Here is a 25,156-nt window from a genome sequence, read left to right on the forward strand (position 1 = left end):
GATGAGCCACCTGGTTAGTGGCAGAAATGGAACTCATCTTAATACCCTTCCATCTGCTCCCATTCTCTGTCATTCAAAGGGAGACAACACAAGGTGCTTTGAGGTGTCCCTATAACTGTTGTTTCTCTAAAATTATAAAACTAGTTGTTGGTATGGGGGAGAGGAAATCACACAATTGGCCCTGAACCTTAGTTATAAATCATTTTCGGTAGATTTATATTTATTCTCTTCTAAAATCACTGCAAGAAGGCTTCCAACTTTGTCATTTTAGTCTCCCCAAAATTACCAATACTTCCCCTACCCCTTGTTCAGTAAACTCCAGTGACTTCCAGGCTCAAATATATAATCCTCTATTTGGCATTCAAAGCTCTTCATAACATGCTCTCCTTTCCTTTCCAATCTTCTTAGACCTTCCCCCACCCAGGGCTCTACCATCCAGTGATACTGGCCTCCTTACTGTTCTTTAGGCAAGATAGTCTATCTCCCTCTGCTTAGGCATTTTCCCTGGCCATCCCCCATGCCTACGATGTTCTCCTTCCTTATCTCCACTTTCCGGTTTCCCTGACTTCCTCCAAGTCCCAGTTTAAATCCCACTTCCAGCAAGGCTTTCTCAATCCTTCTTTAATTTTAGTGGTTTCCTTCTGTTTATTATCTCCAGTTTATCCTGTATATAGCTTGTTTGTCCATAGGCGTTTGCAAGTTGTTTTCTCCATTAAATGAGAAAAATCAAATGAAATAATATTTATAAAGCCTTAGCACAGTGCCAGGAAAGCTAATTAGTGTTTGATAAATATTTATTGGCTAACTCTTGATGACCAAATCTTAAGGTCTTTTCTCAATCCTTACCCTTGACTCCTCTGAGGCATTTAACACTCTTGATCACCTCCTGCTGGATCCTCTCTCCTTCCTGGGTTTTGAAGACCCATTTCTCCCTTGGTTCTCTTCTGGCTGCTCCCAGTCTTCTTGGTTAGATCTTCATCCACGCAATGTTCTCTAAGGGTGGGTGGCCCCAAATTTGTCATGAAGCTCAAATGAAATAATTGATCTAAAGCATTTTTGCAAACCTTCAAGCACTTTCTAATTGCTAGTTGTTCTTATCATTACCATTATTTTTAGCCTACAGTCAGCCAGTCATGAGGCCTCTAATTTGGCCTGAGACCCTGGTGAACTCAGGCAATGTTTATAGAGTAATACAGCAGTTTGCTGATAAATGTGATTAACAACTGAGAAGGGGGCGGGATGTATTCATATACACTTTTAAGTTTAATCTGCATTTTCAACACGTTATTAAGGCTAGACAATCAACAATGCTCAGGTTGAAAATTTAACAATTTCTCACAGACCAGTTAGAGCTGGCTAAAGCTAGAACTAGCACACCACTGATACCGCACATCCTCCCACTAAATCCTACACCCCTCCCCCCCCCACCTCACACACACCACCCCCTGCCCAGTTTCTGTCCTGGATCCTTTTCTCTTTTCTGTCTATACTATCTTTGTTGATCTCATCTGCTTCTATGGGTTCAGGTGTTATCTCTTTGCAGGTGATTCTCAGATTTCCAGCCCTAGGCCTTCTTCTGAGCTACAATACATTTCCAACCATCATTTCAAACTAGATGACCTGCAGGCATCTTCAAACTCAAAACAAAACTCCTTTTCTGCCTTCCTGCCCCCCACAATCAATTTTTCCTTTTCCAAACTTTCTTATTACTATTGAGGACACTACCAGCCTCCTAGTCTCCAGGGTTTGCCAAGTCACAGTCCTTCACTTCTCACTTACCCCCCATATTCAATCAGTTGCCAAATCCTCACAACACACACAGATATGTATATATATGTATATATGTGTGTATACACATATTCAAATATGTATATGTGTGTGTATATGTACGCATACACACATAATGTGTGTATTCACTTCAGTTTAATGACACAGCCACTCCCCTACTTTAGACACTTATGATTTCTCACCTGGACTATCACAATCAGCTTCTAATTGTTCTCCCTGCCTCAAGTCTCTTCCTCCTCCATTAATTCTCTATTCAGCTGCCAAAGAGATTTTTCTGAAGTATAGGTCTGACAACGTCATACCCTGCTCAAAAATCCCCATTGATTTCCTATTTCCTCCAGCATCAAATATAAACTTAGCTCTTATTTAAGGCTCCACAACCTGACCCCTTCCTACCTTTTCAGGCTTCTCACACTTTACTTCTCTCCCCAAACTTTGTGGTCCAGCAAGACCTACCTACTTGTTGTTCTTCAAACACAATACTTCATCTCCAGTCTCCATGACTTTACTCAGGCAGTCTCCCCATGCCCAGATGGTCTACTTCCTCACTTCCAGCTCTTGACATTCCTGACTTTTTTTAAAGATTCAACTCAAATTCGACCTTGTGTGTAACTTCTTCGTCTGCCAGTTACTTGAGTCTTCTCACTGAAAGTTACCTTCCTTTTACTCTTCTGCTCTGTATCTGTCCTCTGAATCTATTTTGTATCCATTTTCTATGTATCTATTTATTAGTTGTCTTCCCCATTCGGTTGTAAGCTCCTTGTGGGAAGGGACTGTTTTTGCATTTCTTTGAATCTCCAGCACTTAGACTAGTAAAGCCTGGCACAAAAGTAAGAGCTTTGTAAATACTTGTTGATCAATTGATTTTAGTTGTTCCCAGTTCTTGAAGCAGTATCCATTTCCCCCTCCCCCATTTATATTTGTTAAGAACTTCACGTATTAATGTATCAGGGCTGAATGCCAGGAATGTGTGCTTCACTACTCAATAAAGTATTAACAGATAACACCAAGACATTTTATACTTGTTCATATGTAATTATTTGCAATCTTTTTTTCATTCCCTGGAAAACAAATTACAAAAAACATTGAGACAAGTTATCCCAGAAGATTTTCTGCACTGGTCTTTGGAAAGGAAATGTGAAAGAATATGCTTTTGGATGGCCTTAGAGTTATGTGTAATGATTAATACTCCAAGGAGAGCAGCATTCCAAGGAGAGCGACATTCCACCCCACTTATTCCTGGATCCTTGAGTCAGCTAATAAGTAATTACACAAATCCTATATGGGGATGGCGCTACTGTGATGATTTTATCTGACCAGTAGTAACCTGACAACCTCGTTCCTCAGCCTTTCCTCTTTAACTGCCTTGTACTCTTATACCCACTTTGTATGTGTTTGCATTAGTCCCTTTATTTTTATTCGGTATATATTTATGTATTTGTTGTCTCCCTCATTAGAATGTAAATTCCTTGAGAATTTCATTATTGTTATGATTATTTCCTTCTTTGTATTTTTATTCATCCAGGGTCACATAACCTGGAAAATTGTAGTCAGCTTTTGTATGAGCAATGGTCCCCCTAATTTGTAAATCTCAGCTGGAATAGAATCAGCACCAGGTGCTTTGCCACATGAAAGGAGCCTAATGGCTCTCAAAATCTCTTCTTCAGTTGGAACTTCAGCTAGGGAGGGATTAACTTCAACCTGAGGTAGATGTTCAGTGGCCTCAGCATTGATTGATGATGGTCTGTTGAGAACCCTATGGAAGTGTTCAGCCTATTTCTCTAGGATCATGTCTTTATCACTAATCAATGTGGCTCTATCAGCACTGAGTAGTTGTGATGCACCATAGGTTTTTGGTCCATAAATAGCTTTCAGAGAATCATAAAAGCGCTTTGGATTGTTACTATCAGCATAAAACTGAATTTCATCTGCCTTCTTACTGAGCCAGTCACCAATGGAGTGAAACAGGGCTGTGTGCTTGTTCCCATGCTTTTTAGCATGATGGTTTCAGTCATGTTGACAAATGCTTTCAATGAGGATGAACATGGCATCAAGGTCAACTATTGTACTGATGGTAAGTTCTTCAATTTGAAAAGGCTACAAGCCAAGACCAAAGTGGAGGGAGTGTTGGTGCATGATTTTCTGTTTGCAAATGATTGTGCACTCAATGCAGCCTCCGAAGCTGTGATGCAACAAAGTATGGATCAATTCTCTGATGCCTGTGCTAATTTTGGCCTAATAATTAACACCAAAAAAACACAGGTGTTCCATCAGCCACCACCACACCATCCACACATGGAATCATCAGTTATAACAAATGGAAAAGTTTTGAATGCTGTGGATAAGTTCACTTACCTTGGTAGTGTACTTTCCAGGGATGTACACATTAACAATGAGGTTAAAGCATGCATTACCAGAGCTAGCTCAGTGTTTGGGAGGCTCTGAAGAAAAGTTTGGAAGAAAAAAGGTATTAGACTGACTACCAAATTGAAGGTCTACAGGTCATTGTGCTGACCTCGTTGTTGTATGCTTGTGAAACATGGACAGTCTACCAGCACCATGCCAGGAAACTGAATCATTTCCGTTTGAACTGTCTTCGGAAGATTTTGAGGATAACCTGGCAGGATAAGGTACCAGACACTGAAGTCCTTGCTCCAGCTGAACTGCCAAGTATTCATACTATGCTTCAGAGAGCACAAACTTGGATAGGCTGGCCATGTTGTTCAAATGCAAAATGTACACTTGCCAAAAAGACTATTTTATGGAGAACTTGCATGGGGCAGGCGATCAGCAAGTCACTTAACCTTCCCATGTCTTTTTCTTTATAAAACGAGACATTGCTCTATGAGTCTAAGTGATCTCTAAGGCACTTTTCAACTCTGCATCTGTGATCCTACATCTCTATGAACTTTTCTGAACCTCAGTTTCCTTATGTGAAATAGGGATAATAACCTCTATACTGTCTCAATGGACTGTTGTAAGATGACGTAAGATTAATGTACATGAAGGTACTTTGTAAGCTGCCAAGTGCTAGATAAACATCAGGTATATTATTCCTTCATGTGTACAACCCAGACAAGACAATCTGGAACATCCCTTCCAGAACTACATGCTATAATTCTGTTCACTTACCTTCCTGTTATTGTCCAGTATAAAAACTCCATTGATCTGGGATCCCACTGATGTTGGTAAACCACTCAACAACCCATCTGCACTTTCTTTATCCTGTGTCACTTTTGTCCATGTCCTCCAGGAAACCCTCCAAAGGGGACCTATCGAATGTAATATAAAATCTAGAATTTATATTGCACTTTACTGTTTGCAAAGTATTTTAGATATATTTTCTCACTTGACCACCTTGGTGCTATTATTATGCCTATTTTATAGATAAAGATGCGCTAGGCCTCTAAGGTGAATAAGAGTGAACTTGGAGTCCAGAAGACCTCATTTTAAGTCCTACTTCAGAGACTTAGCTTTTTGACCCCAGGAAAGTCACTTAACATCTGCCTGTAGGTTTTCCTTTACTGTAAAATGGGAATAAAGGAAAAAACTTCACAGGATAAAAAGTAAATTATCCTGGCTTTTAGGGGATAATAATAGCATCTGCTGCATAAAGTTTTGTGAAGATCAAATGAGGTAACATACATATAGCACTCTGCAAACTTTGAAGTGTTTTATATATATATATATGCTAGATATCATTAATATATTATTATTATTATGTACTGTACTATCTAGCTGCATGAGCTGATATGGCCTTCCTCTACATCTCTTTGTGTTACATGATTACCAGGAAAGAATAGAAGTTTTTCGTGTAGTATCTCTCCCTCTGCCTGACAGGTTCAGCTTTTCTAGTCTTTTATCTCTGTGATGATACCTTTTACACTTAACCTCTCTGAGCCTCAGTTGCCTCATCTGTAAAAAGAAGGGGTTGGATTAGATTTCCTCTAAGTTGAAAAACCAGTTGTTTGAGAAAGAATCTGTAGTTTATCCAGGAAAAGCTCACTAGGTGGCACTCTGTAGTTACTGTACTTCATTCATAAGCAGCCTGATTTCATTCCAGGTTTGGCTGGCTATGAACATAGGAATGAGTAGATTCAAGAGCTATCTCCTTATGCATTGGGCGCGTTAGGTAGTGAAGACCACTCACCACTCACATATTGCTTTGGTGTGTACCTTCTTTAACAGTTCAAGGAATGGCACAAGAGGCAACATAAGAGAGCTGGCTTACAAGTCTGGAAGACCTGGGTTCAAGTTTTGCTTCTGATACGTACTGGCTGTAGGTGACCCCTGGACAAATTATTTAACTTCTTAGTGCCATTAGTCAATTTCCTAAAATTCAAAAAGCTGTAGATCTGTATTGATGGAATTTCCTCACCAAGGAATCCTTTATACCCATGAAATCAGAGGTCTAGACAAAACTTAAAGGTACCAAGGCAGAGTGTGATTGAAGCCTCCTTAATATATGGAATTTATGAATTGTTGCACGTGGAAAAGTCATCTTCGGGCCACCAGTCTTGCAATGAGCATTTCCAATAGCAAAACTGATTATAGGATCATAGATTTAAAGATAGAAGGGAAGTTAGAAGTTATATAGTTCAACCCCCTCACTCTATAGATGAAGAATACAAGACCCAGGAATGACTTGCCCACCATTACTTAAGTGGTCAGTATCTTAAGCTGCATAACAGATAAGTCAATTGCCAAGCATCGTTAATATCATATTCCCAACTGAATAATTTTTAGATACTTTGGGGGTGGGGTGGGGAAGAGACCAGTGATTTCATCAATGTAGAGAACTTTTATATGGTGTAATGGATAGAGTGCTATACTTGGGAGTCAGGGAGACCTGAATTCAAATCTCACCTCTGATACTTAAGAGGTAGATGACCTTAGTAAATGTGACCTAGATGAAGATCCAGCAAAAGAGACTGAGAAGAAGTTGTGTGTGTGGTTTGTCCTTGCTTCTCGAAGAGAACCATTACATCACAGAAGTGATACCATGTAAGTGAATTGGATATAAGTGAGAGAGGGCTATGCAAAATCACCAGCCTCACTTTCTCCTCCACAGCCATCTGGGTCCAGTGGCCAGATATAGATCAGGACAACTGGAGATGGCCCACGATGCAGTGGGAGACCTTGGCCTTTTTAAGCTAAAATCTTTCCCAGTTCTCACTTTCACTGAGGCAATGCCTATTCAGTGATTAGGGCTGTTTAAGAAGTGAGCCAAGGGATGGCCCCTTTAATAGGGGGTAGGGGTAGAATCAAAATCAAAGTGGGAGGGGAAGCCCCTTGGGTTTCTGGGCAAAAAGAAAACAATCACTGTTTACATCACTCTTGAGTCATCTGGTCCCCAGAAAGAACCATTAAGTGGTACTTGGACAGGAACCTATTGTTTACTAATCCTTGAGAGCCAGAGTGAATTGAGTTTAAGACATAGTCTTTAAGACAGAAATCTAGTCAGTAAACCCAAGTATTAAGGTAGGTGTCAGACATCAAAATTTACCTTCCTTTGCAGATGGGAGAGGGAGAGGGAGAGGAAGGTGGGAGACCTTGAGAAGGACAAGTAGGAGAAGAACCAGGAGAACAGTGTCTTGAAAACTAAAAAGAAAAAGTATCATGGTAAAAATAGTAATTAATGATGCCAAAGACTGCAGGGAGGTCAAAGGAGGATGAGAATTGAGAAAAAGTGATTAGATTTGGCAATAAAGAGATCACTGGTAACTTTTGAGGAAGTTTCAGTTGAATGATAAGGTCAGAAGTTAAACTGCATAGAATTAAGAAGAGTGAGAGGAAAGAAAGTGGAAACCCCTACTGAAGAAGGACTTCTTAAGACCTTCAGCTACAAAACAAAGAAGAGATATGAGTTGAAACTGAAAGGTAGCAAGGTAAAACATTTTTGAGTATGGAGAGATGTGGGCTGTTTATAAGCAGTAAGGAAGAAGCTAGTAGACAGGGAGAGACTGAAGATAAGTGAAGGGCTAAGTGGAGGGGCAACTTGCTGGCAAAAACAGTATGTGTAATGAAATCACTTGTGCCTATGAAGGGATTGTTTTGGCAAGGAGAAAGGCTACCTCTTCATGTGAGACAAGCTAGAAGAAAGAGATAATAGCAAACTCCTTCTGTGGGATATAAGGAGGGGAGAAGAGGGAGCTCTTGGCAAATGGACTCAATTTTTTCAATGAAATAAGAGGCAAAGTAAGGGGAGAGGGGAACCTGGGAAGTTTTTGATGAGGTGATGGAACCTGGAACCCAAAAGTCCCCGATGGTCTCACCCTAGGCATGAGGCCCAGCCCAGCCCACCTAGGTACTTAATAGTTCTTTCAATAGTCCTTTCACTGTGGCTCGCCACCCAGTTCAGACTGCTTAATTCCTTTCACTTTTTGCACCTGGGCCCCCCAGGCTATTTACCACTCCTTAATCCCATCCAAATCTTCTCATTCTTTTTTTCCATGTATAAGTATAAATCTCACCCCCATCAAGCTGCAGATTCTCTAGGAACTCTATTGGCATTACAATAAACCTTGCCACCTTCACTGAAATAAGATTTGAGTGTGTGAATTTGTTCCAGGCAGACTCGCCCTATACTCTTACATTTTGGGGTTCCCAATACCCCAAACTGCAACATTTTGAGGAGGGATGTAAAGTTTTCTGTGTTGATGGGATAGTGATTAGAAAGAGATTACTGAGTTTGGGTGCTGGGGGAGAGTCTTAAAATGGGGAACAAGGGGGAAACAAGGATTAATTCAACTACCCCACCACAATCAGTGAGTAGGATGATTGGGGAGCAGGTATTAGTAAATGTTCAACTTGTGCTGGAAAAGATGACCAGGGGAGCTATATCATCAGGAGGGGACCAGGTCTCAATGGGTGCAAGAAAATGATGAGACCAAAAGAGGAAAAGGTTTAAGATGAAAGCTAGTTTATCTATGGAACAGGAACTACAGATGGGAGCAGAGGGTTATTTTAGAGTGAGCCTTTGGGGAGATTAAGTTGAGGGGGCTGAGAATAAAAGAGCAGTCAGCGGGGGATAAAAAAAGGTTTGAACAGTGGCAGGGATTCAGGATCAGTGGGATGAGTAGGGTATGACAGGGTACAAATATGTTAATCTTTGAGGAATGAGTTTAGGTAGGTTATCAGTAATAGTGTTCTGGTAAATGTTTATCAATCAGCTCTTCAAAAAAAAGTACTTCAAGGCACACTTTTAAGTTTAATTTACATTATTAACATTTTCTTTATCATTTTTTATAAATTTAGACATTCAAAAAAAGCAATAAATCAGCTCTGATTTTTGAAGAGTAAATGCACCCAGTGAAAATTTAACAATGGCTCTTGCTAGCCAGTACCAGCAGGCTCCAGTTCTCACTGTCCACAGGGGTTTGTCTTGGGTTGGATATTCCACAGCTTCAGGTAAGTGCATAACTAGAAGTCAAGGAAGCAGAGGATGCTTGGGCTGGGGCAAGATCAGTGTTGTGGAATCATAGAAGGCCAGAGAGGATCTTGGATCTCAATGGGACTGATACTTAGTGAGGTTAGAAAGCTCCTCTTCTTCCCAGACAGGTGTAGGCAAGCTAAGCTCTAAGCGCTCCACATCACCTGCTTCAGATGCCTTCATGGCCGTTGGAACAGATTGTTCTCATCTGCCCATTCCACCAGGGGAAGTCTTCATATGCTTGGGGTAGACACCCACCCCTAACTCACCAATGGGTTTGAGACCCCTTGGTTACTCTCAACCTGGTTTGGTTAGTCTGCCAAAACGGTTTACTGGGGTGTGTCTGCTGCACATACTGCAGCTTCTTGGAGCCACAGGTGAGAGTTGGGTGGAACAGGTGGATACCAAAGGTGGAAAGAGCCCGGGAAAGGGCTCAGCAGCCATCACACCAGAGGTACAGTCCTCCCTGAACACACCCTACACCCCAAAATGGTATGGGTGATGTCTTTTGATTTGTAAATTGGATTTGAGGCAGAGTTGCATGAAGTCAACAGCCTCACTCTCTCCTCCAGAGTCATCACAATCCAGTGGCAGGACAGAGTCAGGATGCAGTGGATGACCTTGAAACAAAGTATGCATGAGTTCTCTGCTACTTGTGCCAATTTTGGACTAATAATTGACACCAAGAAAACACAAGTGCTCCATCAGCCACCACCACATCATTCATACGTGGAACCATTGGTTACAACAAATGGAGAAGTTTTGAATGCTGGGGATAAGTTCATTTACCTTGGTAGTGTACTTTCCAGGGATGTACACATTGACAATGATGTTGATACATGCATTGCCAGAGCTAGCTCAGTGTTTGGGAGGCTCTGAAGAAAAGTTTGGGAGAGAAGAGATGTTAGACTGACTACCAAACTGAAAATCCACAGAGCCATTGTGCTGACCTCATTGTTGTATGCTTGTGAAACATGAACAGTCTACCAGCACCATGCCAGGAAACCGAATCATTTCCATTTGAACTGTCTTAGGAAAATTTTCAGGATCACCTGGCAGGATAAGGTACCAGACACTGAGGTCCTTGCTCAAACTAAACTGCCAAGCATTCAAACTATGCTTCAGAGAGCACAAACTTGGATGGACTGACCACGTTGTTCAAATGCAAAATGTATGCTTGCCAAAAAAACTATTTTATGGAGAAGTCTCATGGGGCAGGTGATCACATGGTGGACAGAAGTGATACAAGGACACTCTCAAGGTCTCTCTCGAGAACTTTGGATTTGATTGTGTGACATGGGAGACACTGGCATAGAACCACTCAGCATGTTGTGCCCACATCAGAAATGGTGCTGTTCTCTATGAGCAAAGCAGAATCGAGACAGCACAAAGGAAATGTAGGATGTGCAAATTTGGAATATCCACCCCAAATATTCACATGGACTATCTATGCCCAACCTGTGGTAGAGCATTCCGAGGTCGTACTGCTCTGATCAGCCACAGTTGGACACACTGAAATTTCACTTTATCATGGTGATGTCATTTTGGTCCTCTTGAAGAACAAAGGACAACAATCAACCAGGCAAGTTAAGAGCTATGGAAAATTTCTGTACTCATCAATGACAAGTATTGTCTCTTATCAGAATGAGATTCCAGGTTCTTCAATCAATGGTGAACTCTAGGTCCTTAGTAAAAATTGGAAATAAGATGATCACAGGTCCTGCAGTTTCTAAATTGAATGTTCATTTATCCAGGATGTTGTAGAGGAAATTCAGGCTCAAGTACCCATTGGAATAGATAACTCCTTGTCATCAGTTGGTAGCAACTCATTTAATCTGTCTGGGCCTTAATTTGGCAGCTAGGTGGCAACATAGTGCAGAGTACTGGGCCAGAGACAGGAAGACCAGAATTCACATCCAGCCTCAGATACGTCCTAGCTATGTGATGCCCTTAGTCGCTTAACCTTGGCCTGACTCAGTTTTCTCAACTGTAAATGGGAATAGCACTTACCTTACAGGGTGGTTTTGAAGATTACATGAGATAATATTTATCAGTGCTTAGATCTAAACAAAGTAGGTGCTATAGAAGTGCTATTATTAGCATTGTTGTTATTAGACTCAGTGGTCTGTAGGGTCCCTTCCAGGTCTCAATCTGTGGTCCCATGCCCACTGAATTCCCGTCCAGCCCTAAGACTCTAAAATCCAGTGAGGTAAGGACAGGTTCAGATGTGCAGTGGTGGAATGAAATCACATTCCTCAAATTTATCAAGTTCGTTGAAGTGGGAATATTAATATTTATTTGTATTTATTTATTGTATTACAGCAATATTAGTATTACTGTTTTGTTTCTCTAGGAATAGGAATTTATATTCCATGAAAAGTGACACCAGAAAAACAGGCTATTTTTGCTCATTCTATGACAGGCTGGTTGGGAGTGGGAAGGGAAGGGTTTTAATTTCATCAGAAACTACCAATAGTTTATCCAGCTACCATGCAAACCTGCTAATTTTCCCCCCTAAACACAACTTGCCCACCCCTTGTTCACGTGGTTCTTCCCCTGGAGCTCCCAAGGAAATAGGGAGCACTTGGAATTTAAAATAAACCAGGCAGGATTTGGGCCTTAATATTTCCCAGGGCTCCCTCTTGTGGTCTATTTGGAGAACTGCAAGAAGTAGAGCAGAATTATGAATGGTTATGGTCTATTAACAAATAGACCATTAACAAATATTTCAAAATAAAACAAAACATCTCACAGGTGTGAAACCTGTTCCTATAGTGTTGCCTTGGGCTATCAAGGAGATATTTCTTCATGGGCTCAAGCTGTGCCTTGAGAGCTCCATTTCCCTTGCATAATTGGAGGCATTGCTGAATGTTGAAGTCAAAGCATCACTTTTGCATTCACCAGGGTCATTAAACATCCATAGGCAACTGCATAGAAGTCACTGGTTGGGGGTGGTGGAATGCAAAAGGCATATTTTCACTATACCTTTCATCTAAGGAGTTAAAAACATCTTATAGATTGTTATTTATTTATCAAATCTATTTTTTCAATCCTTTACTTTTGCACAAGTCCTGTGATTTTATTCGTTTGGGAAACTCCAATAATAGACACTTGCTTTGCAATTTCTAGTCTAAGAGTTGCTGGGAACACATGGTCCAATTCAAAACCAAGCCTTCTTTGTCTAGTATTCTATCCACTACTCTATGGCAAAGTAAGTACCTTCTCAGTGAGATCGCTGATCTTTTGATGTTGGTAGGCAGTGGGCTGCCACTCCAACAACATTGTGAGAGAGGAAAGGATATCTTGATATCTCTAAACTCCAGCTTTTTGTTCTCTCCACTATTCTGTAGCACCGTTCCTCCTAACCCTCTGTCTCTGCTTCCCCAGGCTCAAGTCCAGAATACCTTCAAGGGCTGGAGCTTGACCTCTTTCTCGTTTACTATCCTCACCTCCCCATTCTGTTTGTTGTTGAGTCATGTCAGTTGTGTCTGATTCTTGTGATCCCATTTGAGGTTTTCTTGGCAAAAACAATGGAGGAGTTTGCCATTTCCTTCTCTAGCTCATTTTATAGATGAGGAAACTGAGGCAAACAGGGTTAAGTGACTTGCTTAGGGTCACACAGTGAGTTTCTGAGGCCAGTTTTGAACTGGGGCCTTCCTGACTCCAGGCCCCTGAACTTTATCCACTGTGCCACCTAGCTGCCCTCTCCCCACTTTCCAGGGCCATAGGTTTCCAAAGTGGGCCCATACCTCCCCCTAGAGGGCACTGGGACCCATCCAGAAGGGCAGTAGTAACCCTGGGTGAAATTGGGTGGGAGAATTGAATAAAAATAAGGGTTAACCCCCCCCCCCCCAGTGGGCACTGTAATTTTTTTTTTGAAAAGGGGCAGTAGGTCAAATAAGTTTGGGAACTTCTGCTCCAGGCAATTCTCAAGTCCTCCTAGAAGTGTACCTTTCCTAAAGTATAGATAGTTCTTACTTTATGTGCAAATTCAACTTTACATAAAGCATTCTGAAAGAAACCCTTATTCCAAAAAAAAAAACCAACATATGTTAACTTTACTGTGTTTTCTCTCTCTCTTCTCCAGCCCCTCAGCTGCCACATGTCTATATGTACTTAGGTACTGAGTGTTTGTCCTCTACCCCACACAGGGCCTATATTCTCTCATCTGTGTCCTACTGTGTCCTACTACTGCTGGCTAAACAATGACGATGCCCAGGAGTATGTGAGTTTACCGGGAAAGCCAATCTGTAATTAAAAGTTTTCTTATGGAACAATCTGTCCTTTGACTCACTTCTTAAAGAGGCCTATTCACTGAATGGGCATTACCTCACTCAAAGTGAGAACCTGAGAAGGTCTTAGCCTAAAAGGGCCAGGGTCTCCCATTGCATCCTGAGTCATCTTTAGTTGTCTTAATGAATATCTGGCCACTGGACCCAGATGGCTCTGGAGGAGAAAGTGAGGCTGGTGACCTGACACAGCCCTCTCTCACTCAGATCAAAGTCAATTGAAAGCCATGTCATCATCTCCATGATGTCATGGTCCTCTTCAAAAACAAAGGACAAACATAATAAAGTAGATAATACATGAATTAAATCTACAAGAGTTGACTGTTTTAAATTGTTTTAAATTCAGTTATTTTTGCTAAGCTGTTTTGCTGTCTCATGCACAGATCTCCCTAAAGTATTGAAAACATGGAATGTAGGGGCTGGAAGGGGAAGCTAGGTGACACAGTATGCACACACACACACACACACACACACACACACACACACACACACCCCTTTATTTTCACTAACTTCTAAGTGAAATTTACCATTGTCTTCAATTATGAATTGGCAACAAATATTATTTTGAGAAAGAGTCCATAGGTTTCGACAGACTGCCAGAAGAGTCTGTGACACACACAAAAAATTAAGAACCCCTTATCTCATCCAACATTCTCATTTTACAGATGAAGAAACTGAATCTCAGAGAGGTTAAAGTGACTTAACTAAGGTCACTCAGGTAATTGAAGGGCAGATCCAGGCTATCAACCAAAGCACACAAATCCAAATTCAATTCTCTTTCCACTGTACCAACACTGGCTCTCAGGTCCTTCCTGGCCTCAAAGGTCCCAGTTCTAGAATTAAGATTTAAAATCCTAATCCTAAATTTGCTCATTAGATTGCTAGGATAATTCACCAAAAGAATAATTGTCAGAATCCTTCCCATACTCAAATATTCAAATGAATGCAACATCTTATTGATTTGGAGGTTCTCTCCCACTATATACATTGCAACCTATCCATACCTGTCCATCCTATGTGGCACTTCTCTAAAACCTTCTGTATATTTGCCACAAAGGTCTATCCACTGTACTAGGACATTGGATCTAGATGTCTCTTGACATCTTGAGGATACCATGGAGCACTTTGGCTCCATGACTAGCCCGTTGGGTTTTTTTTAATCATACATTTCCCTGAAGACGTTCTTAATTCTGAGTTTTTAACAAATAATACCCTTTGCCTATATGAAGAACAAAAACAGCAAAATATCCAATTTATTTGTATAATAATTACTTCCAAATATCAGTTGTGGCTTAATTACAGAGTAACAGATACCTCTTTGTTCTTGTAATGTGAATATTATCCATCCTTGTGATAACAGAGTGTTAAAGCTCGCCTTTGGTTCACTCCTCTGCTTAAAGCAACCAGCCTCCTCACTGAACTTGTCCCTCTGCGTATGGTGGCTACCCACACCTGTGTAACAGTGTCACCATTATTTTAAGACTGAGAAAACAAGAAGTCATAGGGTCTTTCCAACCCTCTCATTTTATAGAATAATCAATCAACAAATATTTATTAAGTTCCTACTATGTGTCATACATTGTGTGTGATACAAGAAATGAAAAGACAAAAATGAAATACTACTTGCCACCAAGGAGAAGAGAGAACACACACATATTCAAGTACATCCAAAAGAGATACAGTATGAATACAAGGTAGTGTAGGGAGGGAGGGTGCTAGAAGTTGGTGGAGGGATGGAAATCAGGAAAGGCTTTATGTGGAAGGTGACGCTTGAATTATTTTAAAGGAAATAAAAAATTCTGCCAGGTAGAGGTGAGGAGAGAGTACATTCCAGGTATAGGGCACAGGCAGGACAAAGGCATGGAGACAGAGGATGGAGAATCACATATGAACACCAGCAAAAAGACTAGTTTGGCCAGACTGTGGAATTCAGAAAGGAGAATAATCTATAATGAGTTGGGAAAAGTAGGTTGGGACAAGGTTATAAAGGTTATAAAGTCAAACAGGGAATATGATATTTTATCTTGGAGGCAATAGGAATGTATTCAATAGGAGAATGGCATGGTAAGACCTGTACTTAAGGAAAATCACTTTAACAACTATGTGGAAGACAGGTTGGAATGGGGAGAGGACTCAGACAGAGAATAATTAGCAAGTTATTGTAATAGTACAGGTGAGATTTGATGAGGAGCTGAACTAACAGGGTGACTGTGTAAGTAGTGAGAAAGGTACATAGCCAAGAGATGTTATGGAGGTCAGAATGGCAAGATTTGGCAAATTATTTGATACATGAAGTAAAACAGATTAAGAAGTCAAGGATAATGCCACGATTTCAAATGTAGGAGACTGGAGAGATAATGATGCCCTCAACAGAAATAAGGAAACTTGGCAGAGTAGAGAGTTTTGGCAGAAAGAGGATGATTTCAATTTTGGATATGTTGAGTTTGATGGCACATCCAGCGTAGAATGTCCAATAGAGAATTGGTGATTTGGGACTGGAGTTCTGCGGAGAGACCAGAGACAGATATGTAGTCAGGTCATCATTTCTGCATAGGCTCTGATAATTAAACCCCTGAAAGCTGATGATGTCACCAGTTGAAAGTGGAGAGGGAAAAGAGAAATAACTTCAGGACAGATCACTGAATTGCAGTCATTGTTAGTAGGAGTCATGTGGATGATGAGAAATCCATCAAAAGAAATTGAGAAGAGGTAGAAGAACCAGGAGTGTTGTGTCACAAAAACCCAGAGAAGAAAGAATACCCAGGAGAATGGGGTATTTAGATCTGTCAGTTGAATTCATTGGCACCTTTATTCTAGAAAGCAGTTTTAGTTGAGTGAGAAAGTAGAAAGACAGATCTTAAAAGAATTTAGAAGTGACTAAAAGAAGAAGTACCAGTCACAGGTGCACACAGCTTTTTCTACAACTTTGACGGAATAAGGAAGGAGAATTTTAGAATTAAAGCCTGAGGGAATGGTAAGTTCCTATGTGACATAACGACTGTATCACATTATGTCTTGCAGTCACTTCCCCAACCAGCCCCCCACCCAAAGTCCATCTTCTCCTCAAAACAGGGCAAGGAAAGGTAGTTTCAGAATAATGATATAATTTATCCTTGTTCTTTTGTCCTATACATCATTGGTAATAAGTTGCAGGCTACTCATTCCCACCATTCTCCTCTCTATTGTCTTCTAGGTGACCTGTAATTTTAATTATTTGGAGAGTCTGGTGTGCTAAAACTTATAGTAATGTGGAACCACTAGGCCTTTGTTTCAGGGAGAAACTAGAGGTCATTAAAAGTAGAGCATGGTTTCCAAGTGCAATTCCAAGCCTACTTATCTTCAAGTGAATTCTTAGCTCAGTTTGTTGTCTGTCCAAGATATGTATACTGATTGACCAAACTCTATGGTTGTTCATTCAATTGTGCTTCATAGTCTGAATAAAAGACATTCTTCATCCACTTGCTTTTTATGTGTGAAGAATTAGACTGAATGCCTTTGAGTAATTATCAGTCTAACTTAGAATTCCATAACATTCCAGGGCTTGGAGCAATAAGTCTAATGAGATTTACAAACAGAAGCATCTGATAAACTTTGCAGCCTCTAGGAAATCTCTGTTTAATTTGGAGCTTGTAGTACACATCCTCCATTACAGTTGTGAACATCTTTGTAAATCCTATAGCGCCTTGTTTTATGCCTTACATGATACTGCTAATCGGAACATCGTCAAACAGGTTCTTACATCTTCCAAGGAATCTTAAATGATTTTGACATATTCAGGAAAGACATCTCATGCAAGAGAATTTAAAGGGGCATTTTGCTCTGCTAAGTCAAATACTTTTTTAATAGACATCAAACAATATCCCAGTAGGATTTCATATTCTTTGCCCCTTTTAGACTATGTGAAAGTCAGTATGGATATGATGTAGTATATTAATATATATATACTTATATTATTATTCTCATAAAGATTTTGCAGGGATGGAAAAGATGGGTTTATGAATCCATAGTTACTAATATTCTCTAGGTAACTTTAAAAGTTTTAATATTTTAAAATTATTATTTGTTTTTAGCAATCTTTTATTTTTTAAATTTTGAGTTCCAGGTTCTCTCCCTCACTTTCAGTTCTCTTCCACATTCAAAGAAGGTAAACAATATGATGTAATTATACATATAAAATCATACAAAACATACTTCCATATTAGCCATGTTACAAAAAAGATTAAAAAAGTAAAGCCAGAAAAGTACACTTCAATTCCCACTGTAAGTTCACCAGTTCTCTCTCTGGAGATGGATAGCAATTTTTCATCATGAGTCCTTTGGATTATCTTGGATCACTGTATTGATCAGAGTAGCCCACTCTTTCATAATTGATCATCATTACAACTCTGCTGTTACTGTACACAATGATCTCCTGGTTTTCTCATTTTACTTGGCATCAGTTCATGTAAGTTTAGCCATGTTTTTTGTTTTTTCCCCCTGAAATCATTCCCCTTCCCATAATTTCTCATAGTACTATGGAGTATTGGTCCTCCATCACAATCATACACCACAACTTGCTTAGTTTTTCCCCCATTGATGAATATCCCCTCAATTTCCAATTCTTTGTCTCCACAAAAAAGAATTGCTATAAATATTTTTGTGTATATATATATATATATAGAGAGAGAGAGAGAGAGAGAGAGAGTATATATATATGTGTGTACATATATATATAGAGAGAGATATATGTGTGTGTATATATATATATATATATATATACATATATATATATATATATATATATAGAGAGAGAGAGAGAGAGAGAGAGAGAGAGATACATCTTTTTCTTTTTTCTTTGATCTTTTTAAATACAGACTGGTAGTGTCTGCTGGATCAAAGTATATACAGTTTTATAGCCCTTTTGACATAGTTCCAGATTATCCTCCAGAATATTGGACCAGTTTAGTACTACATCAACAATTCATTAATGTGCCTACTTTCTGTCATCCCCTCCAGAATTTGTCATTTCTGAAAGGTGTGAGGTGGTACCTCAGGCTTATTTTAATTTCCTTTTTCTAATCAATAGTGATTTAGAACATTTTTCATATATCTATAGATCCTGATTTCTTTTGAAAACTGCCTATTCATATCCTCTGACCATTTATCAATTGGGAATGTTTTTTAAATTTTCATTTTTATAAATTTTACTCACTTCCCTTGTATTTGCTGAGAAGGGCCAAGTATTTCAAAATCAATCCTAGTGCACTATGACTGTTACTGTGTACAGTGTTCTCCTGGTTCTGTTCACTTCACTCAGCATCAATTCATATAAGTTTTACCAGGTTTTCCAAAGTCTACCTGCTCATCATTTCTTATAGCACAATAGTATTCCATTATATTCATATACCACAACTTGTTCCCCAATTGATGGGCATTCTCTTGATTTCCAGTTCTTGACCATCACAAAAAGAGCTGCTAGAAATATTTTTGTACTTATGGGTCGTTTCCCCATCTTTATGATCTCTTTGGAATACAGCCCTAGAAGCAATATTTGCTGGGTCAATGAATATGTACATTTTTATAGCCCTTTGGGCATAGTTCCAAATTGCTCTCCAGAATGGTTGGATCAGCTTACAGGTCCACCAACAAGGACTTAGTGTTCCAACTTTCCCACATCTTCTCTAACATTTGTCATGTTCCTGTTTTGTCATGTCATCCAATCTGATAGGTGTGATGTGGTACCTCAGAGTTGTTTTGATTTGCATCTCTCTAATCAATAGTGATTTATAGCATTTTTTTATATGACTGCAGATAGCTTTAATTTCTTTCTCTGAAAACTGCTTGTTCATATCCTTTGACCATTTTATCAATTGGGGAATGACTTGTATTCTTGTAAATTTGACTCAGTTCTCTATATATTTTAGAAATGAGGTTTTTATCAGAAACAATAGTTGTAAAAATTCTTTCCCAGTTTTCTGCTTCCCTCCTAATATTGGTTGCATTAGCTTTGTTTGTGCAAAAATTTTCAATTTAATGTAATCAGAAGTATCCATTTTGAATTTCATAATGTTCTCTATCTCATTTGGTCACAAATTCCTCCATTATCCATAAATCTGACAGATAAATTATTCCTTGCTCCTCTAATTTGTTTATAGTATCAGCTTTTATATCTAGGTCATGTATCCATTTGGACTTTATTCTGGTATACAGTGTCACATGTTAGTCTATGCCCACTTTCTGCCACATTATTTTCCAGTTTTCCCAGTAGATTTTGTCAGTGAGTTCTTTTCCCAGAAGCTGGGGATCATTGGGTTTATCAAATAGTAGACTGCTATAATCATTGACTAATTTGCCCCTCTATTTCTTAGCCAGTACCAAGTGGCTTTGATAACTGCTTTATAATACAATTTAAGATCTGGTATGGCTAGGCCACCTTCCCTAGCATTTCTTTTCATTAATTCTTTTGTTATTCTCAACCTTTTGTTCTTCCAGATGAATTTTGATGGTATTTTTTCTAGCTCTATAAAATAATTTTTTGGTAGTTTGATTGGTATGGCACTGAATAAGTAAATTAATTTAGGTAGAATCATCATTTTTATCATATTATCTCAGTCTATCCATGAGCAACTGATGGTTTTCCAATTATTTAGACCTAACTTTATTTGTATGAAAAATATTTTGTAATTGTGTTCATATAGTCCCTGTGTTTGTTTCGGCGGGTAGACTCCCAAATATTTTATAACATCTACAGTAACTTTAAGTGGCATTTCTCTTTCTATCTCTTGCTGTTGAGCTTTGTTAGTAATGTATAGAAATGCAGATGATTTGTGTGGATTTATTTTATATAGTGCAACTTTGCCAAAGTTGTTTATTATTTCAAATAGTTTTTACTTGATTCTCTAAGTATATCATCATATCATGTGCAAAGAGTGATAACTTAGTTTCTTCTTTGCCTATTCTAATTCTTCCAATTTCTTTTTCTTCTCTTATTGCTAAAGCTAACATTTCTAGCACCATATTGAATAACAATAGTGATAATGGACATACTTGTTTCACCCCCAGTTTTGTTGGGATCCCTGTATTTCTTATATCTCTTTCCTTCTATTTCCTACTGGGTAAGATAGATTTCTATACTGACCTGAGTGTGTATTATTTTCCCAATTTGAATCAATTCCAATGAGAGTAAGGTTCAAGCATTGCCTGCCACCCCGCCCCATTTCCCCTCCACTATAAAATATCTTACTTGTATACCTCTTTCAGGTGTAATAATTTTCCTCATTCTACATCTTCCTTCCCCCTTCTCCCAGGACATCCATCTTTCTCATCCCTTCAGTTTTTTTGTAAGATCATTCCAATATAATTGACTTATAGCCATGCCCTATTTTTATGTAGACCGCTTCTAAATACCCTAATAATAATAAAGTTCTTAGGAGTTGCATATATCAAAACAGTTTAACTTTATTGAGTTTTTTATGATTATTCTTTCATGTTGACCTTTTTATGGTTCTCTTGAGTCTTCTCTTTAAATGCCACATTTTCTGATCAGCTTTGATCTTTTCATTAGGCATTCTTGGAAGTCCTCTATTTCATTGAATATCCATTTTTCCTCCTGAAGCATTATATTCAGTTTTGTTGAGTAAGTTATTCTTTGTCATAGTCCTAGATCCTTTGCCTTCATATTCTATGGCTCTCTGTTCCTTTAATGTGGAAGCTGCTAAATCTTGTGTGATCCTGACTGTATCTCCATAATATTTGAGTTATTTCTCTCTGGTTGCTTATAATAGTTTTGCCTTGACCTGAGAGCTCTAAAATTTGAATATAATATTCCTGGCAGTTTACATTTTGGGTTCTCTTTCAGGAGGTAACTGGAGGATTCTTTCAATTTCTGTTCTGCCCTCTAGGTCTAAGGTATCAGGGTAGTTTTCCTTGATGACTTCTTGAAATATGATGTCTATGCTCTTTTTTTGATCTTGGCTTAAATTATCTTTCCTTGATCTCTTTTCATGTCAGTTGTTTTTTCAATGAGATATTTCACATTTTCTTCTATTTTTTTCATTCTTTTGTTTTATTGTTTCTTCAAGTGTCATGGAGTCATTAGCTTTCACTTGCCTATTTCTATATTCCCTTTAGTGAGCTTTTTTAAAACCTCATTTTCTGTTTGGCCAATTCTGATTTTTAAGGAGTTCTTTTCTTCAGTGAATTTTTGTGCTTCTTTTACCATTAGGCTAATTCTCTTTTTTAAGGTGTCATTTTCTTCAGTATCTTTTTTGTGCCTCTGTTACCAAAATGTTCGTTCTCTTTTCATAATTTTCTTGCATCATTTTCATTTCCCCCAGTTTTTTCTCTCCTACTCATATCTTTCTTCAACTTTTCTAGGGATTTTCTGGATCTTGAGTCCTATTGAATATTTTTCTTTGAGGCTTTGCTTGTGACTATTTTCTCATCATTTCCTTCTTCTAAATTTATGTCTTGGTCTTTCCTGCCACTATAGTAGCTTTTTATGATCAAGTTCTTTCTGTCGTTGTTGTTTGTTCATTTTTCCAGTCTATTTCTTGAATTTGAACTTTGTGTTAAAATTGGGCTCCACTCACCTTGGGATGGGGAGGTACTGTCCCAAGCTTCAGGGTTTTTTGTGTTGCTGTTTTCAGAGCTACTTCTGGAGGCCTCTGAATTTTCAATACTTCTGAGGTGGTGTTATCTTAGGAGAAGTGCAGTTCCCACTCTCCTAGTCTGTGCTCTAGTCTTTACCCAGGAAAGGTTGTTGCTCCCTTGTAGCATCAAGTACTAGTGCTCCTTGGAACTGTGATCAGGGCCTCTGAACACAAGCACTTCTCTCTTCTCTAGAACTATGAATTAGAACTGCTCATGGGCAATAGAGTTACCAATCAGTGCCAGATGTACCCAGTACCAGCAAAGGGTCCTTTGTAATCTCTTTCTAACCAGTTGTCTGACTCCCTTAACACAACTGGGCTAAGAGTTCCTGATGCTGCATTTGCTACTGTTATTTCTGCTTTCATAACTGCCTCCAAGATGTTATCACTGATGCTCTTACCATGCTCAAGCTCTAAGCCTCCCCCAGTCCCCAATGTCACAGACCTCTTTTGCCAACTTCTTAAGCTGTAAGGTGGAAAAATGTCTCTCTCTGACCATTTGTGGCTCTGATGCTCAATAATTTGATTTGGGATATTATTTTAAAGTTATTTAGAGGGGAATGTTGGGAGAGTGCAGCTGGGTTCTGGTCTACACTCTACCTAACTTTTTTATTTTTTGATAGAACTAAAGTCTGGTTTCAAGACCATGGTATTTCCCTCTCTTTCTTAAGAACTATTTTATCAGAACTCTTAAAATGTCATTACCTTTGGTACAGATATTTTCTTTGTATGCTTAGTATAGTCTAGCTATCTTTCTATCTGAGTGTTTTCATGGGTTTATTCCACTTTCTCAATAAGCACATTGGGAATTGTGGGGTTGGAGCCCAAATATGGTAGTTTCACTGTCAGTTTCACTGTTGATTTTTAAGATCTTGGCAGATCTTTTCTTTGTTTTTATCTGTTTTCCTCCTATTTTCATCAAGATATAGCTGAGTCTCTTGCTAGTCTTTTTGTTTTATAATGTTTATTGGTATTTTTCTTCATCTTCATCTTTGCATAGAAATCTCTTATCATTAGAGTATATGTTGATTTAATTTGGGGAGACTTAACAAATTATTCATGGATTTTCTCTGTCTCTTCATTCTCTACAACAGCTGTTGACCCATAGGCTATAATTATCTTCATGGTAGATTTTATTTCTATTAAATATTATTATGTTTAAATATTTATCTGGAACACTATAATCTGAAATGGCTAATTGTCTTCCATGAAATATTTCCTGTTGTCTTTTGATGAACAATAAAACCAGCTCCACCAACTCCTATATTTGTCTCTCCAAGGCAAACCTATGAGGCATCCTTGCCTTTTGCTTTTGGGAAGGGGGCTGAAAGAGTATTTTAAGTCAGTCCTCTGCCTCCAGACCTTCAATGTATGATGACAGAATGTTAGAGTGAAAAAGCACCTCTTCCTTCGCTTCCCCTTCATGCTCTACCCCTTCAATACTGAAGTCTGTTTTGTTCATCATTAGTCCTTCATCTATCATGCCCATAACCTTAAAACCTCCTTACACCCTTCTCTGTCCCTGCCTATTTTCCTGTTGAGTTTCACTTATATCTAAACTGAGTAATTTGTGTTTCAGTAGGTTCAGTCTTCCTTCTGAACACATTTATTTCCAATAAAAGTGAAGTTCATAAGATACTATTTCCTCCATATTTATTTCCATGTTTATATACTTTTCAAACGCCCTTATTATGCAAGATGGTACATTCCTTCCCCTTCTTCCTCCTTTCCTCTCCAATATATTTCTCTTTCCCACTCATTTCTCTTTTTCATCAGAACAGAATCAAATCATTTCTAGGCCTTGGGCATATGTTATTTAGCTTCCTCTGTAATCTTTGAATACAAGTATATTTGCTTTTTTTTTCCACATTAGGAGATAAAAATTCTTCATTATCTATTCCTTCCTAATTGTTTACCTGTCTATATTTCTTTTGTTGGCTACATTTGCATTTCAAAGTTTCTACTCAGTTCTAGCCTTTTTATCCAGAAAACTTGCAAGTTTCCTGCCTCATGAAAAGTTCTTTTTTTTTCTCCTGTAGGATTATACTCAGTTTTGCCTGGAGTTATTCTTGGTAATAAATTTTTATCTTTTGCCTTTTAGAATACCATATTCCCAGCTTTTCTTTTCTTTATAGAAGCAGCAGTCAAATCTTAAGTGATCCTTACTGTGGTTCTTTGGTACCCAAACTGCCACCTGCAGTATTTTTTTCCTTTAACCTAAAGCTCTGAATTTTTGTTATTATTTTCTGGGGAATTCTCATTTTAGAGTTTCAGGAAATGACTTGTAGATTCTTTCTGTTTTTACTTTGTTCTCTGGTTCTAATGGGTCTGGGAAGTTTTTGTTTATGATTTCGTGAAATATGACTTCTAGGGCTCTGAGGGATGAAGGTCATGATTCTCAAGTAGTGTGATTGTTTCTAGATTATTTCTCTTTGACCTGATTCCCTTCTGTTTTTTTTTCAATTTTGTTTTTAATATTCCTTTTCATCTCATGGAATTTGTCCTTGCCTTCTTTTTTAGAGGCATACACATATTTTCTTGTCCTCTAACTAAAAAAGTTAGGATAAATTTCCCACTCTGCAAAAAAACCCTGATGATCTTACACTAGTTTCAGATCTTCATTTAGCTACAAATTCCTTTTATTTTCTGATTTCTTTAATATTGAAAATCTCAAGGATGGGAGCTAATGCTGAGGGAATAGCAGGAGGAAAAGACTAAAAAGCTACATAAAATATAGATTAAAAAGATAAAATGCCAAGATTGATATAATCCATTTTCTCTACATTTGGTCATGGCACAAAGTTTGATAAATTAATCAGCAAGTTTTTATTAAGTGCCTACTGCATATTAGGCACTATGCTAGGCACTAAGAATACAAAAACAAAGAATGAAAAACCTGATTTTTAAAAACATTTTTACTTAAAGTTTTGAGTTCCAAATTCTATTCCTGTAAAACAGTAAGCAATCAGATATATGTTATACATATGAAATTATGTATAACATTTCATTATTAGTCA

General features: G+C 38.5%; 1 long non-coding RNA gene across 1 annotated transcript in view; it reads left to right on the top strand.

Moving 5' to 3' along the window:
• The window catches only part of LOC140519327 (uncharacterized), a 31,922-nt gene that overhangs the window by 1,171 nt on the left and 5,595 nt on the right, over positions 1-25,156 (top strand). The window lies entirely within an intron of this gene.

This window comes from Notamacropus eugenii, chromosome 1 (genome assembly GCF_028372415.1).
Source record: "Notamacropus eugenii isolate mMacEug1 chromosome 1, mMacEug1.pri_v2, whole genome shotgun sequence".
Lineage (NCBI taxonomy): Eukaryota > Metazoa > Chordata > Mammalia > Diprotodontia > Macropodidae > Notamacropus > Notamacropus eugenii.